The sequence below is a fragment of the Perognathus longimembris genome, chromosome 21 (genome assembly GCF_023159225.1).
Source record: "Perognathus longimembris pacificus isolate PPM17 chromosome 21, ASM2315922v1, whole genome shotgun sequence".
NCBI lineage: Eukaryota > Metazoa > Chordata > Mammalia > Rodentia > Heteromyidae > Perognathus > Perognathus longimembris.
Window position 1 is genome coordinate 42,255,941 of NC_063181.1, and position 17,527 is coordinate 42,273,467.

At 43.7% G+C, this 17,527-nt stretch overlaps 1 protein-coding gene and 1 long non-coding RNA gene across 2 annotated transcripts in view; both read right to left on the bottom strand.

Moving 5' to 3' along the window:
- Positions 1-17,527, bottom strand: part of Dlc1 (DLC1 Rho GTPase activating protein) — a 334,097-nt gene that overhangs the window by 59,787 nt on the left and 256,783 nt on the right. The gene's annotated exons all lie outside the window — the stretch shown is intronic.
- The window catches only part of LOC125339480, a 30,520-nt gene continuing 13,466 nt past the window's right edge, over positions 474-17,527 (bottom strand). Inside the window, exon 3 of the long non-coding RNA XR_007208543.1 lies at positions 474-517. This is a non-coding gene — a long non-coding RNA (uncharacterized LOC125339480). The remainder of the gene's footprint in view (positions 518-17,527) is intronic.

The following is a 17,527-nucleotide window of genomic DNA, read 5'->3' on the forward strand; positions in this document are numbered from 1 at the left end:
AAAGAAGCCAGGGACAGTGCCCAGGCCCTGAGTCTAAGGCCCAGGACAGCAAAACAAACAAACAAACAAATAAATAAAAGCACTCGTGTTTTTGCAAGGGATGACCTGTCAATCGCTCTGAAGGAAACATCGTGAATATGAAAACTAATACAATTTAAAAAGAGAGAGAAAATAAAGGCAGGGCAGTGATTAAAACTAATTCACACCCCAAACCCTACCTACTCTGAGGATTGTGGTTCAAGGCCAGCTGGGGCGGGAAAGTCCATGAGACTATGAGACTCTTTAATTTCTTTTCTTTTTCCTCCCTCCTTCCCTCCCTCCCTCCCTTTCTTTTGTGTCAGTCCTGGGGCTTAGACTGAGCCCTGTCCCTGGCTTCTTTTTTGCTCAGGGCTAGCACTCTACCATTTGAGCCACGGCACCTCTTCTGGATTGTTCTATATTTGTGGTGCTGAGGAATCGAACCCCGGGCTTCATGTATATGAGGTGAGCACTCTTGTCACTAGGCCATATTCCCAGCCTCCATGAGACTCTATCTCCAACTAAACATCAAAAGTCAGGAAAGGAGCTTGTGGCTCAAGGTATAGTGCCCAGGCCGTGAATTCAAGCTCCAGGATTGGCACAAAAACAAAAAGCAACAACAATCACAAAAATCTAATTTGGTATGTTAGAGAATAACAAAGCATCGGTATTAATCATGTGACTGTTTACTGGGTTGCAAATCATGGCTAACTAAGAAGCTGAACACAGAAGGGTCAAAGTGGCTGTCTCTCACCAAACAGTGGGCATAGAGCCTGGGCACTGGTAACTGGGAAAGTCTCCATTACCCTATCCTGGGCTCGAGAATAGGATTTATATTTGGATTTGATCTGAAAGCATATTCTTAGAGATCACTGGCATAATTTTCATACCCCAAATAGATATTTAACTTCCATAATTTTTATTGTTTGCAATCACAATTATGTTCCTTTTCAACCAAACCAGTTTCTATTGCCCGCCCCCCCCATTAAAAAAATCACATATAATGCTTTTTAAAGAAAATGAAGTAAAAGGTTAAAAACAACGTTCATAGCCATGCGGCTAGTGCACTCACGAGTTTACAGAAGTAGAATTCTTTGAAACTAGATAGCATGGGAACAGCTCAGAGTTTGGAACTGTGCAGACGATCCAGCTGGGCCTTGTTTAACATTCTAAAGCCTTCAAATATTTCACTGAAAGAAACTCATGATATCTTTTTTTTTAATATACATATGCACATGCCAAAAGGTCACTTTTTTTTTTTTTGGTTTATCTTAATGTCAGAAAGAAAGTCCTTTATAGTTGTAACCACAGTAAGTCTCTAGGGGCCCCATCCACACCCCATAATATGCAGTGTGGTTAATTGGGAGTCTAGTTTTTGTTAAATACAGTATTTTGGGGAGCCACGTTTAGTTAAACTTGTGCCTATTTCTATGGAAAGGAATGTAATAAACCAAAGAAGCAGTTTGTCACAATGCATTCCTTCTACTTGGGAGTGACCTGTTTTCAATTTAATTTAAGAAACATTTGTGCAGAACTAATTTATACACTGAAGGGGAATATAAGGTATTCAACTGTAACTCTGCCCACTTCTTTATTCTCAGTGAAAGTGGTCATGGAAAGGCTGTTAGACTCTGAGAGAGATAAGAGGAGAAATAGGTCCCGTAATTTCTAGTGCTCCTTCCTCAAGTCGAATAGTATTTTGGGACTGGGGTTGTTTGTAAAGGTTGGCCACTTTCCCATAATGAAATTTGGGGAATATAGCTTCAGAAATGTTTTTTTTTTCCTCAATAATCTTTATTATAATTCTTCTTCGTTTTGTTCTGGTACTGGGACTTGAACTCAAGGGCTGGGCCTCGTCCCTTAGCATTTTTGCTCAAGGGACACTTGCGCTATAGCTCCACTTCTGGCTTTTTGCTAGCTAACTGAAAGTAAGTCTTTCCTTCCTGGGCTGACGTTGAACCTCAATCCTCAGATCCGAGCCTCTTGAGTAGGATTACAGGCACGAGCCGCTGGCAGCCAGCCATTATGGCTGTTTTTTACAAGGAAAACACATGTGCGCGTGCGTACACACACACACACACACACACACACACACAATTTCTGTGTCTTTCTCTCATTTCTCTTTGATAGTCTTTATCAGAGGACAGAGATTTAGCTTCATGCTGGGAACGTGTACAATAGCTTAGGATGCCCAGAGGACCCAACGGAACTCGGAGGCCAGGAGTGACCCAGGTGTCAGGTGTCAGGTCAGGCACCAGGGCCCGACTCCTGTGTTGAGAAGTACCACACCGGCAACCACAGCTCGAGCCACGCAAACAGCTGGAGAATCCAGCACGGACATTTCTGTATTAGCGGAGCAGGCAGAGATAGGAGTTTTTGGCTTCAGATGAGCATTCCAGTGAAGGATTCCAAGGTGGAGCGTGTCCCGTTATCCACCGCATGGGGCTGACCTCCCTCCCGGGCCTCTACATCAAACGCCGGGACTACGGGAGGAGCCCAGGCAGCCGGAAGAGGCCGGGGCGGAGCGTCTTCATGTCTCCCGTGTCTGAAGTTCTGGGCTCCCAGTTCTCGTCAGATGACACAGTCTCCCAGGTAAGCCCGCCCCGTGAAGACCCCGGGCATCTCCTGCCATGTCCTTGTTAGGCTGCGGGGCTAGGCCGCCCCCAGGACGGGGCCGGGGTCACCTGGGCGACGCCAGGGTGCTGGCCGTCACTGAGGGATGGCCAGCGCTCACACATTCTGGCTGCCGGGCTCTCTGCTGGGGGGGGGGGGAGCACTGAGTGCTCTGTGCTCTGTGCCCCAACATGAAGCCAAGAACTCTCTCCCTCGCTGGAGGCACTGCTTCACTCAACACCCCCTCTTCTGTTTACTTATTGTGCAACCTGTGGGTGTACTGCCTCAATTAGAAGCCCAGACAGGGGCTTTCCTCCCCGCACGCCGTGCCCATCATTTAATCATTTTCCCGGGGGTGCTGGCGCGGGGCCCGCGGGGCAGAAACCACACATGTTCACCCTCCTCCCCGACAAGCGGAACCCCGGGCGCGTCCCTGGGTGCCTCGGGGGCCCTGGGACGGTCTCCCCGATCGCCGGGGCAATCTGAAGAGCAAACGGTGAAAGGGAGGATGGGAGGGAGGAGGGGGAACCGACCCCCCCTCCCGGGAAGGTGGGACACCACCGCCCTGCAGCGCCGGCTTGAGTCACAAAGCAGGACGACGACGCGTGGACTCTGACTCAGAAAGTCCTCCAGCGCCTGTCCCGACTCGACCAGCCGCCTCGCCGAGCGTCCTCTCCTCTCCACGGGGGGCTCCGGGCTGCTGAGGCTCTGGGAAGCCCTGTCTCCATTCTGCCTGACTTGGTATTGGCTTTGGAACCATAGACAGCTGAATGCACACTCACTGTCTGTCAGAAGAGGGGGTTTCTACTGGGGACCGAGGGGAGAAAGAAGGGCAGGCATTGAAGATCAACGCGCTACAATGTTGTGTGTGTGTGTGTGCGCGCGCGTGTATGAAGTTGCTGTGTGATGGGGGGGTGATCACGATGGATTTGGGAAGCTAGCATGGGGAGATGGAAGGCTATTGAAGCTATGCTGAAACCAGTTGCTGGTGGCTCACACCTATAATCTTAGCTACTCAGAAGGCTGAGATCTCGGATGGAGGTTCAAAGCCAGCTTGGGCAGGAAAGTTCATGAGACTCTTATCACCAATGAACCATCAAAAAGCTGGAAGTGCGGGGCCGGGAACATGGCCTAGTGGCAAGAGTGCTTGCCTCGTATACACGAAGCCCTGGGTTCGATTCCCCAGCACCACATATATAGACAATGGCCAGAAGTGGCGCTGTGGCTCAAGAGGTAAAGTGCTAGCCTTGAGCAAAAAGAAGCCAGGGACAGTGCTAAGGTCCTGAGTCCAAGGCCCAGGACTGGCAAAAAAAAAAACCAACAAAAAACAAAAAGCTGGCAGTGGACCTGTGGCTCAAGTGCAGAGCACTAGCCTTGAGTGAAAAAGCTAAGAGACAGCAACCAGGACCTGAGTTCCAGTCCCCAGGGCCCCTCTCCCCAAACCAAAGCAAACAAAAATACGAAGAGGCTCTTTTTTTTTTTTTTTTTTCTTTTGTAATTGGTCCTGGTGCTTGAACTCTGGGCCTGGGCGCTGTCTCCAAGCTCTTCAGCTCAAGGCTAGCTCTCTACCACTTGTGCCACAGCGCCACTTACAATTTTTTGGTGGTCAATTCAAGATAAGGGTCTCACAGCCTTCCCTGCCCAGGCTGGCTTTGAACTGCGATCCTCAGATCTCAGCTTTGTGAGTAGCTAGGATTACAGACATGAGCCACAGGTGCCCAGCTAAGAGGTTATTCTTTATTTATCATAATCCAAACTAATCTCATCCCTCACTCAAAAGATGCTGCCTTTGTGTACATGGAGCAGAACAGACATCTCGATGAAACCACTGATTAAACGTCGTAGCCTGGCGGCTTTCCAGAGGTAAGGCCCAGCCCCTGATTCCGCTGTTACCGTTTGCTTGTTTGTTTTGGGCTGTGTTGGGGTCTTAAACTCTGGGCTTCAGGGTTGCTAGGCGGTGGAGCTGCCGCCGAACCCCACCTCACGCCGTTTCTCAATGGGGACTTCAGGATGGAGTCTCTCTTTCTGCCCAGCTCATGCCCGAATTGCGATATACCGATTTTAGGCATACTGTCGTTGAGTAGCCCTTCACTCGGATCCGAATCGACACTCTTGTGCCGTGAGAGGGACTGGTGACGTACCCTGCCACTTGTGGAAATAACCACATCCCTTAGGGAGCCTCTGACTGGTGGGGATCCCCTCCAGGTGTGACGGAAAATGCAGAGCAGTCCAGGGCTGTTACCCTGCAGACTGGAGCCTATCTTCAAAGCCTTGTGTTGCTTGTAAAAGGCCCACACAGCAGGACTCGTTTATAGATAGAGAGGTAAAATATCTCATTGAAATGCACACACTGTTACTTCAATATAGGTAGAGACTTTAGGATGAATAAGATACGAATTGATCTCAACAATGTATTGAGGTTTATACCTGTTTTGTGGTACCGTACGGATTGCTGCGTCTGTATGTCACATAGCAGCGTAGTGCTCGTAGTTTCACAGGCTAGTGAGCTAGCCTTCCTTCTCCTACAACATAATCACACTTTTTAACTGAGCTTAACATCGCAATGTGTCAAGAACTTTAGCCCATAGAGTTATGTGTTGCAGACATTTAGTGCTAGACTGCTGAACTGCATGTTTAGCTGATCAAACCTGGGAGAAAGGAATATAATCAACTTACTATTTGATACTGTCTATAAGACCTTCCAGAAAGTTTCTAGGCCCAAGAAATGGTTCTGGAGGTTGGTGGGATGTCTCTTGTGCCAGGGCCGCCAGACACTGAGAAGGAGGAGGAAGAGGGGTTGATTCATCTGGATGGCCTAGTACCCATCTGGTGGGCTCCGCCTCCGAGGCTTGGTGCAGGGTGAGAAGAGCATAGGAGTAGTTCTGCACACCGTCGCGGGGGTAGCAGAAAGCAGAGGAGGACTCATGCTTACTGTTTCTGTATCAATGTGGCTAACACTCAGGAGGCCGTCTGAGGACCAGAAGCCAGTGAGATCTGACGCTTATGGTTCAAAATAGAGAGATTATATTGCATTCACTCAAGGCATTTGGGCTGCTGTAGACCAATGTGCCTGAAATCTCCCTGTGGCTTCCTAGCATATAATTGATTGAGAAAGTTCATCTCTACAGAGGTAATAAGACATAACCAGCCGATACCAGCCGAGATACTCCGACTTTTCCATCAGGAGACAGACCTTTTGTATTTCTGTAATTATCCTTTAATTCCCCTTGGAGAGCTTTTGCATATAATCTAGCGAATCTATCCAGAAACTCCTAAGACTGAAGTTGGTTTTTCTGCTTGGATAATTCGGTGGAATAGCCTGAAACTATAGTAGTTTGACACAGTTGAGATAGTGACAGAATGTAATCTGAGTTGACACAGACAGTGAGTCTGGAGATTTTCAATTTCTGGTGGGTTTTTCTGTAGTGTAGAGGTGAAAGAACACAGTCACAGATAGATGGTTAGTCAGAGTGCCCTCTGGAGCAGGGAGACTGGAGAATGTAGTCAGATGGGTCTGTGATTGGTTTTGGGTTGTTTCTTTCTATACTCACATTGCCAGATACAATGCAAGATGCCTAGCAAAATTTAAACCTGAAATACACAGCAAGTAAATATTGTTTTTTGTTTTATTTTTTTAGTAACACATTTAGTTTGGAACATATTTAGATTTTAAAAACTCACATTTGATTTAGAATTCAAATTTCTCTACATGTCAGGATAGCTAGTTGCTAGATGTAGCAACTAATTGCAGATCTACACTATAGCATAGTCCCACTAGGATTCAAAGTGTTAGATTTATGACAGAATTAGCTAAAAGAAAGACAAACAGAATAAATTAGTAAGGCAAAAATTAGCAGGCAAAAAACTTGGCGTGCTTTGCTGAATGGCACGTTGGAAGAGGAACTGGTAGATGCATGGCACATGGGCCGAGAAGCAACATTTCTGTATTTGCAGAAGTAATTGACCTTGTCCCAAAGTGCTTCAGTCCTGAGTTTCAACAACCCACTAGTGGTCCTTATTGTGTGTCCTGCTGAAATCTCCAACACAACCCTGTCAGGGAGGAGGGCGGAATATATGGCCAAGGTTTCTGTTTGCTATGGCTCTTTTGGAAAGAGAGATTTGGCCAAGACCCTTGGACCTTTAAACAACTTCTGCTTTACCAACACTTACTAAAGTGGATCTCTAAAGTAGTTGAAGTTCCAATGAAAACAGTAGCCTCTACACCTTCCTGTATTCCCCAACTCTGGCGAAATGGGCTGACCACATACAAGTGGCAAATATTCTGTTTTCACTCAGTCTTGTGGGATTGCTAGGAGTAGCCTGAATGGATCCACTTTTCTTGAGCACACACTTATATAGCTGCTCTCTAGGTCATGTCCCTTGGAGGGCTAGATGAGTCCAGAAAGGCAAACCTAGCAAGGAGTTCAACTCCACCGTCATTCCTCCCTCTAGTGGTACAGTCCCATGCTAGGTCACTAATAATGCAAGGCTAAACCCTTAAAAGCAGCACTGGAAAAGGGTTTCATCTCAGCGTCTTGCTGTATAAATGGCCTTGAGTGCTCTTTTGTTCCCGTATCTCCTTTTGGTCATGGAACCATCGAAATTCATAGACTCAGGATTGCAGCATCTGTTTTTGACCTCTTACTCCTTTCCATGCGGCCTTTCCTCAGTTGATGAGGAGTTATTAAACCAGCTCATTCCATCTGCATTTCTCCCATCGCCTCTGGCATTGCTCTCATCCAGGCCTTCTCTACTTTTCAAGGCTGTGAATGACCAACGAGTGCCCAGGAGTTCAACTGCTTTGCTCTTTAAGTCATCATACTCAAATGGATTGGATAAGCCAATTTATTTAAACTTCTGAGTAGTGTTTCTCAAGGACACCTTTGATTATGTACATGGATATTTAAAATCCTTCTAAGGCACTCGGTCTCGTATCCAGTTGTAGAGAGAAAGTCTGCAGAAGATGGGACCCTGTTGGGCCCGAAGGGTAAGTCTAGAGCCACTGGCAAGGAGCTAGGAGAAATCATTTGTCTAGCTGGCAAAAGAGAGGGCAGGGCTCCTGGAATTGGGAACTCACTTCAGTTTGATGAAAACAAAGAAAGAAGACTAGAAGAAATTGTGTGCAGTTCATCTCCTTTCAGCAGACAATACAACTCAGAAAACAGATTGAATTCTGGATGAAAAGGAGAAAGGCTCCAAGAGAGCTGACCTGCAGGATGAGAGGAAATGAACCAAAGCTCTTTCCTAGTGGAAGAACTCTATGTGTGTTCTCGGGTAAACATTCAGCGAGAGGATTATCCAGAAAATGGTCAGAAAGTTGGCTAAGGAGGTAAAAGGCACAAAAGCCAACCAAAGGTGACTCTGACAAATCCTCCTTTTGTCTTAACATTTCCTACACTCTTAAGTCTAATTGCTCAAGACATTTCCTGAAGGCCTCAAGAGAATTTAACCTTTAGATTAGGGTTTTGAAGGTTATTTAGTAAGTGACTCTGAATATATAGAATTATAAGCTTGGCCTGCACCATAGCATCTCATGGATTTAATTGAAGCCTTTACTTTTGTTTGCCTGAGATTATGGATTAAAAGTAGACAGCTTTTCAGTGGGGGGAAAGAGGTATTTTATTTACTGGGTAGCTAAGCTGCTATTTGTGGCTATTAGTGGATTGATTGAAGTTCCTAGAAATTTGGGTATAAATCCCAAGACCAGCACAGCTTTGTATTTGCTGTGGATATAAGCTACCAGGACAGCTATAAAAATGAATTTCTAATAATGATTGCCATGAGCTTCTAGAGGAGTCACACAATAGTATTCACTTGACCCATGAATGTGTTCCGAAATTGGCATCAGCTGCATAGAATATTTTAGCTAAAATTTACTTCAACTGGAAAATATAACGTATTTATCATTTCCCTAAACCATGATTTAAAACAAAAGCCAAACACTGCTAGAGCAGCTCAACAGGACAATTTAATCTTCTATGATGATATATTTACTCAGTATACTAAAAGATTTGGATTTTCCTTTTTCTTTTTAAGTAATAAATCTACTCTGTCTTCATTTTTGTGTTACAAGGGAGATTTAAGCTTTTGAAAGTATTAGGAATCTCCAAACCACTGCACCAATATCTCTAGTAATATGTCCTGGTCTACTTGTTCTCTAATATTTATTTTTTCTCTTTCTTTTTGTAAGGTCCAGCCCCAGGGGGGCTCCTTGCCGATGCCCCCCACCTGTTTAAGTCTGCGCCCAGCACCTGAGTTACCTAGGTAACTGACACGCCTGGACACAGTTAGCTCCTCCTTCTCTGAGCTCACATCCAATCCACCTGGCCATACCTCCCGTCTTTCCCTATACAATCCAGCTCAACACAGTCCCCGCTTTCTTTCCTTTTCTCTCTTACTCTATCTTGCTCTTTTCTCTCTTTTCCCTTCTTCCTTCTCCTCTGTCCCCTCATGCCTCTATCTTGTGTGGGCTGGCAGTTTGCTTTCCCCCCAATAAACTCCTTTCTGCCTGAACCATGTGGAGGGTTTCCTTTCTGATGGACCTTACACCTTTTAAATATTTAAGTGGTTATACAAAGGGGCTCCAATTCAACAAGCCAGTTAATAAGTACACAGTTAATAAGTGATCACCCCTTCCATTTTCCTCCCCCATTTTTCCCAACTCTACCTCAAGTCATAAGGTTGTTCTATTTTCATACATCTTATGAAAATACACCTAAGATCTATCTATCTATCTCTCTATCTCTCTATCTATCTATCTATCTATCTATCTATCTATCTATCTCTCTCTCTCTCTCTCTCTATCTATCTCTATCCATCCATCCATCCATCCATCCATCCATCCATCTATCTATCCATCCATCCATCCATCCATCCATCCATCCATCCATCCATCTATCTATCCATCTATCTATCTATCTATCTATCTATCTATCTATCTATCTATCTATCTATCTGTAAGGCTTTGGCTGAATAAGCAAAGCAACACAGGTAGTCTTTAGATTAAGAACTGAAACACTGGATGAGTTTTTCAAATTTAAATTATAGAAAGGCCTAGTGATATTTTAGATGAAATGTTTTCCGTGTGGAGCTATAGGCTTGCATCTAGCTCCTGTCCTGGATGCCCTTCAGTTGAACAAAACATCAGGTGGCCAAAAGGAAAGTCAAGCAGGCGCAGGAAACCTCTTCTATCCTTGACAGCAACTCCATGCTATATCTATTTTTCCTTTGTGAAATGAATCAAGTTCCCGAAATCGATTTTTAAATGTGCTTAAAAATACATAGGTTAATGGTTCAGGATATTACTGCCAATCAGGAAAGGGAGTGGAAAGAACATGAATTCCAAGAAAAGGAAAAGACTGCAGTACCTTTTGTCTTTTGTTTGGGGATGGAAAGAAACTGTTTGCAGTCCAGATAAGCCTCCTTTTGATCTTCCTCTTGGAATAAAGAGAGATAAACAACTGGCCACTTCACATTGGATTTAAAATTCAAAGTGAAGTCCACACCAAACCAATTATCTATGGGCATTATTTATTTTTTGGTCAGAAAGTCACTTAGGCGACCTTCTCCTGGTTCTATCTGCTTTCCCTAGACAGCCCCCAAAGCCCCCGCAGCAGTCAGGAAATGAACTCATTGATGAGACCTGTGTTCTTCCGGATGGTGACCCGTGGCCATTCCCATTGGACGGAAGAGTCTAGTTTATTATCGATAGTGTTAGAGCCAACACATACCCCTCTTTGCAGTGTAGAGGAGGTCAGGGGTATAGGAAATGGGGTTCAGAATTTTCTGTGAAGTGTATTGTCCATCTAGAAATAGTGCAGAGGCAGTGATTGCTATCTTCCCCGGCTTATGGATCCAAAGGCAGCCTGGCGCGGTGCTTGGAAACCTGGGGGCTTTACTGCAGTGTAGCTCAAGGTCAGAACCCGTCCAGTACACCCCATGCTTCAGTTCTCACTAGTGCATTTACTTCTCACGGAGAAACCGATCATGTCCAGTGAGATAACTATTTTAGGCTGTTTATATTTTAATGGCTAACGACCAAGAAGAGGCAGTTGAATGCAATTCTTTTTGCTTCAAGTTGGAAAATGCAGGGATTTAATCATAGTTCTGAGGTTGTACTACCAATGGGAATTGGGGAAAATTACTTAATCCCTTTGAGTTGAGTACCTTCTTAAAGTGGGGAAACAATCACTACATTGTAGGGTTTCATAACAAATCTGCATAAAAGATCTTGGAGTACTGCCTGGTTTAGAGTAGAAATGCAAGGCGTTCAGTTCACACTTGGATCTTATAGTCTTTCCTGTGACTTTGGCCAAATCTTAGTTTATGGAGCCTCATTTGAGAGAGACGGCCTGCATTGGGAGGTTTTGTTTTTTCCCCAGTGTGTTATTTTCTCTCATTAGATTCCCCAAAGGACTAAGAACACAGGGGAACACATTTCCTTGTAGGTCCCATAAACTCTAAAATTAGATGATTAATGAAACATGATTTTCATAAATGATTTCAAGTATATTTAGTGTAGTAATTATAATTTTTCGTCGTTGTTCTATAAAGGTCCTTCATATTTGAAGGTCCCAAAAGTTCTTTAAAGAGTTTTTTTGTTTGTTTGAAACAGGATCTCAGGCTGACTGGAACTCTAGATTCTCCCGTGTCCACGTCCGAGTGCTGGGATTATAGACGCGTACTCCCATGTCTACACTAAAGAGACTGATGAGAGAAACTCAACACACAACGTCTCCTTCAGTACGCAGTCCTGGCTGGGCACCCGTGGCTCAGGTCTGATCCTAGCTACTCAGGAGGCTGAGATCTGAGGATTGTGGTTCAAAGCCAGCCTGGGCAGGAAAGTCCCTGAGACTCTTATCTCCAATAAAAACTACTCAGAAAAGGCTGGAAAGTGGCGCTGTGGCTCAAGTGGTATGTGGTACAGTGCTAATCTTGAGCACAAAGAGGCTCAGGGACAGTGCCCAGGCCCTGAGTTCAAGCCCCAGGACTAGAAAACAAAAACAAAACCAAAAATGCTGTCACAGTCACTGAGAAGAAAATTTATGAAATGATTTTTTCATGGTAATTAGAAATTAATAGAAGTCTTGTGAGTTGAGAGTAAGATATAAATAGGCATGCAGTATTGATTTCAGACTTCCTTGAGTATATATTTCCATCTGTTACGGAAGAAGTGAGCTAACGTGATTTTTCCAGACATTGGATGCTCGAGTAGTGGTATGCTATAGGATGAAAGGGACGGAGCGGTTCCTATCAGTCAGGCAAGGGCTGTGTGCCTGGGGGTTTTAGCCCGTCACACACTCCTCAAAAGGCTTAAAATTCACAGGAGACCATTTCCTGGCTAAGGATCCCTAATGCTTTGTAATCTGCGATCTAATGAACACAACTAATTTCATGTTTATTGAGGATATTAATTTCACTTCTATTTACTGGTTATTAGAACATGCCGTGGGAAGGCAGTTCAGACGCTGTTGAAGCAGGAGGAGAATATACACTACTAAGAATAGCAAAGAATTGAAAATCCTTCTATGGAAAGAGGGGCCCTTCCTTCTCTTTTAGTGACAGTGAGGGATCTGAACAAGACAGAAATGAGAAGCCACTGGCAAATGACCATTTCCCATAATAAAATGGGCTGAGTGAAACGTTTAGGAATGGTACAATTTACGCCAGGTTGACAAAACTGAGCTACATGGACTCTTACTTGCTTTTCCCAAGATTTTTAAAAATGTGTGATAGATGTCAAGTTAGTAGGGACCAAGAGAGTTTCCTGCGCTACCGGAGATCCCTTACTTCCGTGGGAAAGTAGCTTATATCCAGGAGAAAGCAGGTTTCTGTATAAGCTTTGGTGTGGGGCAATCAAGCAAGGCTTTGTAGAGGGCACAGCTAGAAACTCTGCGGGAGTTCAAGTGTTTTGTGGGGGTCCACGCTTTTGCAGGAGTGCTCCAGGTAAGGACCTGTCACAGAGAATTGGGGAAGAGTTTGGGGTCAAGTGAACCCCAAGGAAACCCTTACTTCCACAGTGTAAAAACTCTTCTCTTTGGGGCAAGCAGGTCTAGGATCATGGCAGAGCTGAGCTCAGGGTGCTTTTGGAACTTGGAGCTAAGTCTCAGATCAGTCACTGTACTAATAAAGAAGTTGATTCTAATAACAAGAGCCCCCGAAGAACAATAATTGTGCTTCAGCTACATGGCGCCATTCTTTCGAAAATAATGCATTTTTATAGGCATCATTTGGGAGCAGCTATTTTTATAACCAATTTATGGAGTCTGGGGAGTTAAGTGGTAATTATTTACATTAAGGGTTCAGTGCTAGCTCTGTGAAGATGCTGATGTCCGTAGCAGACTCCCAGCCTCACACAGAGTCCATGACGGGGAGCGCGTGCCTCCCCCTCAGAACCAACGCCGCGGCCATGGCAAGTTCTAAATATTAAAAACCCAGCCAAGGAAATTGCCGGCCACTTCAGTACACAGAGAGCTGGAGTGTGGGCTCCACGCTGTATTTCATTCAGCCCTGTCACTCATGCATTTCCGGTGCAAGCAAGTAGCACAACCCCTGCAGATGGGGTTGCTTCCAGTGTGGAGGAGTGTTAAATTCAGGGAGGGCACCACACATGAGGAATTCAGACTAGTAACCCCCAACAAATATTAGCTATTCCAATTCCCGTTTACAAATGATGCAAGGCAGACTGAGCTTACTCGGAAAGACTTCTGGGCTCACAAGGCTCGTCAGTGGCGCCCCGGGAAGTGGCCCTGCTGATAACAATTCTCGTGACTTTCCAGAGGCAGACGCTCTGCTCTCAGTGGCATGACTGTGGTCACAGGAGTTTTCAAATCCCACGCGGAAAGGAACACAGGAATGGCCTCCCCAAATCTTCCAGAGCCTCTGAGATCCTTTTTGTCAAACCCCAGATGACTCTCCTCCTGAATTTCTCATCGCCATTATGTTTCTGCTGCTTTCTCCAACTTGGCTGCTTTTCTCATTTGTGATCCTCACTCGGTAACAATACAGTCACTGGACTGCATAGAACGGGTTTCTGTCTTCTGGCTCACGGTAGCAACGCTGCCATCATTTCCCGTCACAGTCACGACGGTTTGAAGTCAGGAACTCAGTGCGCATGAGCATAGTTCTTTAAAAAAATGAATTTTTTTTCAAAAGTACTTGAAGGAATTGTTTCAAATACTTTGACAATAATGAACATTTGAGTCCTCTTTTGAAATATCCTCATCAGAAGTTTGGCTTTTTGCAAACAGATGGGGGTGAATCTCTTCTGGACTCCCTCCGGATTCCTCTGAGATCAAGGGGGAGATCATGCGGGAATTTCAGCTCTCCTTTCACATAAGTTGGGCCTTCTAACTTCCTGTGCTTCTATGCTTCCCTCCCTCCCTCCCTCCCTCCCTCCCTCCCTCCCTCCCTCCCTCCCTCCTCCCTCCCTCCCTCTTCTACTTCTTTCTTCCTACTGGATGAAGAATAAAGCTACTAGTTGAATACTGATGGTTCGTACCTATAATACTCAGGAGGCTGAGCACTGAGGATCCAGGTTCAAAGCCAGCCTGGACAAGAAAGTCTGTGAGACTCTGATCTCCAATTAAGTAACAAAAAGCTTAAAGTGAAGATGTGACTCAAGTGGTAGAATGTTAGCCTTGAACATAAAAGCTCAGGACCAGTGCCCAGGCCCTGGGTTCAAGCCCCAGGACTGGCACACCCACACCTCCACACACACACACACACACACACACACACACACACACACAGAAGAAAGCTATTCAATTGACTACATGCAGGACTGCATTTTTAGAACTTTTGTTAATTTATAAGGATAGAGACACATGTTTGTACAAAATATTAAATCACAAAGTACACTTTGTAAACCTGAAACTTTTCAGAGTGATGTTTCAAGGGCTTTATCTTTGACAGCAATTATCTTTCTGTGCTCTCATTTGCTTAATTTTAAAATATATATTCAATTTTTATAGTTTCAGAAGGATTACAGAGTCACAAGGATTTGCAAAAATAAGTGTATCCATCTCAGCTGCTCCTAATGTGCATATCAAAATCTAGAAGTGGATCGGCAGGGTACAATTAAGTAGAAGATTATAGATTTCAGTCAGCTTTCTGAATTTTTGCATGACCTGAGTTTTTTTCTTGGGGGGAGGGGACTTTGTAGATCTGTGTATCCACAGATACTATTGGTAAAATAAAAATAAATTAAACATTTTTTAAAAATAAAAAGGAAGGGTTTCTATTCTGCCCAGGAATATTAATGAGTATCTGAAATAAAATAGTTAAAAAAAATTTGATGGGCAGAGATTGAAACATACCTAGGGACAGTGAAACATAATACAGTGAATTTCCATGTATCTGTGGTTTCATATCTACAATCATGTCAACAAGTTATAATATACTTAAGAACATCAAATCCTTTGAATCTAGCCTGGTGGCTGACTTTAAAGACACATTTGTCGATACAAGGCTCAAAACACATGTTCGTTTTTTTTTTCCTGTAGAAATGCTCCTAAACTGTTTTTGTGAGTGTCTGATCTAGCCTGAAAAGTTGTGTTTTCGTCTAGCAAGAATTCAGACTTGAATACTTTAGAACAGATAAGAAATGAAGTATTTTGAGTTAACCATAGCTAACTAGCCTGAACAGTTTCCCCTTTTTCTTTTCTTTTCTTTTTTCCTTTTTGCAGAATGCACTTAAATTTGGGCACTTTTTTTGAAGTTTGTTACTCATCCTTCAAATGACATTGAGGAATCTCTGTATGAAAATTTATTAAGCATAGGTCCACCATCCATCCATCCATTCATCCATCCTCTCATCTGTCTATCCTCCGTTCATCCATTGAACCAATATTTATTCTTAAATAAAGCCCTTGCTAAAAACCTGCTTACTTATTCTAGAACCAAAAGAAACCATCCTTTTTACATGTCCCTGCAGAATTCTTTAATGACAATTATCAGATACAAGTCTTTACTAAAAGAAAATAATGTTGCTTAATTTTACAGAGGAAACATAAATAAACTAAATTAGAAAACTCTTCAATGACTACTAACAATTAACTAACCAAATAAATGGTTTACTCTTACAAATGTGTACTAATGTAGAACAACCTTTTAACTTCTTCTCTAGCAGGACCGGGCTGTAAAAGTTTTATGTGGCTTTCAGGATCCAAATTGAAGTTACTTTTGCCTTTCAAGGCTTGCTGTTTTGTAGCCATAGCATGTGTTCTATAGTAGTGAGCCCCAGGAATTTCCACAAAGGCTCATTATTTATAGCCATGGGACTTCACTTTAAATGATTAAAAAAGAAATCTCCTTCGTAAAGAAATGTCATGGGGCCAGGTAGTCAGACACCATGGAGATGCTCAACAACAGTTACTTTTATCTTTACCTATATCTAATCTATATTTATATCTACATTTACTTCTGAACCTCTAAGTCCTTTTGGGGACCCTTGTGTGACAAAGGGAAAAGGACAAAATTTTGGTAGTAACTGTCCCTGAGATGTATCAAGTTGGATTTAAAAGTTTCTTAATGTTGTAGGACTTGTCACTAAATCAATGTAATCATTTGGCCCCTGGTAGGTAATGCTACCTCCTTCTTCTGTTGAAAAATTATTTTCAAATTCTTACCAGTATGATCGCACTGCAGCCAAAAATTTGCTTAATCTCTGCATCTGGACTTTTTGTAGTGGTATAAATAATTTGAACAATTAAAATCATATACATATATATATATAGCGTGTGTGTGTGTGTGTGTGTGTGTGTGTGTGTGTGTGTGTGTATTTTGTGATGACTGGTGCAGAGAGAGGGAATCTCCGTAATAGTTTTCTTCTCTGTTCTTGCTCCTGGGTGTATTTGCCATGTTGTTCTTAATCTCATTTAATAACTTGCTGAGGTATAAACCAAGACTAAATCCCACCGCAACTTCAACTTGAATTGTTAGAGCCCAGCTATTCTCTCCAGCTTTGTGTCACCCAATTTTCTATTTCTACTAAGTTGTACTGCTTGAGATGAAAACTCTGTCTTGAATCCACTCCCTCCTTCTGCCATTTCAATTCATCTATTTGTGTCCTTTTTGCAAGGAAAGCCCTCAGAGTTCTCGACCCAGCACTCCCTGTGCTCAATTCCCCTCCATCCCTGCTGTCTTGAACTGATTTCAAGTAGGCTTTAGCTTCTGTGTCTCATCCAGAGGGCTCTCATTTAGAAGTAGGTTGCCTCTTGTGACAAAATCCAATGGATAGCTCTCTAGTCTTTGCCTTCTTGACAAAGTGAATCGCCTCCATACCTCTTTGAAAATGACTTTCCCCTCCCCCAGACTGGATTTCTGATCCAGACGCTTTTCCTCCTGGATTCCATCCTCCAGACTTTTAATGTCAGAATGCCTGTGGGCTCAGAGACCTTTTACTTCTTCTCTAATTAAATGCTAACTTTGATGACCTCATCCCTTTCATTACCACCTATATGCTAATGACTCCCATATTTATATTTCTAGCCTAAACGTCTCCCCAGAATTCTAGACCAGTTAATCCAACTGTATCTTAATTGTTGTGCCAATAATAAACTCCTGATCTACCTCTCAAAACCTGTGTCTCCAGTTTTCTTTATCTTTCTTCCTGACACTGCCTTCAACCTCGCTCTACACAAAAGGCTAACCATTCTTGATTTCTGTTTTGCTCGGATTCTCGGGCGCCACACGCTCTTTGTCCGCACATGCTGTTGTCTGTCCTGCCTTCAGAATGGATCTGTAATGAAACCGTTTCTCACTCCCTCCACGAATCCCATCCTAGTCCATGACGATATCATCCTCCATTACTGCAAAACATTCCTGATTTCCTTGCTTCCATTCTTGAGTTTGTGACAGGAATGGGTGGGGGATAGACACAGAGGATCAAACTCAG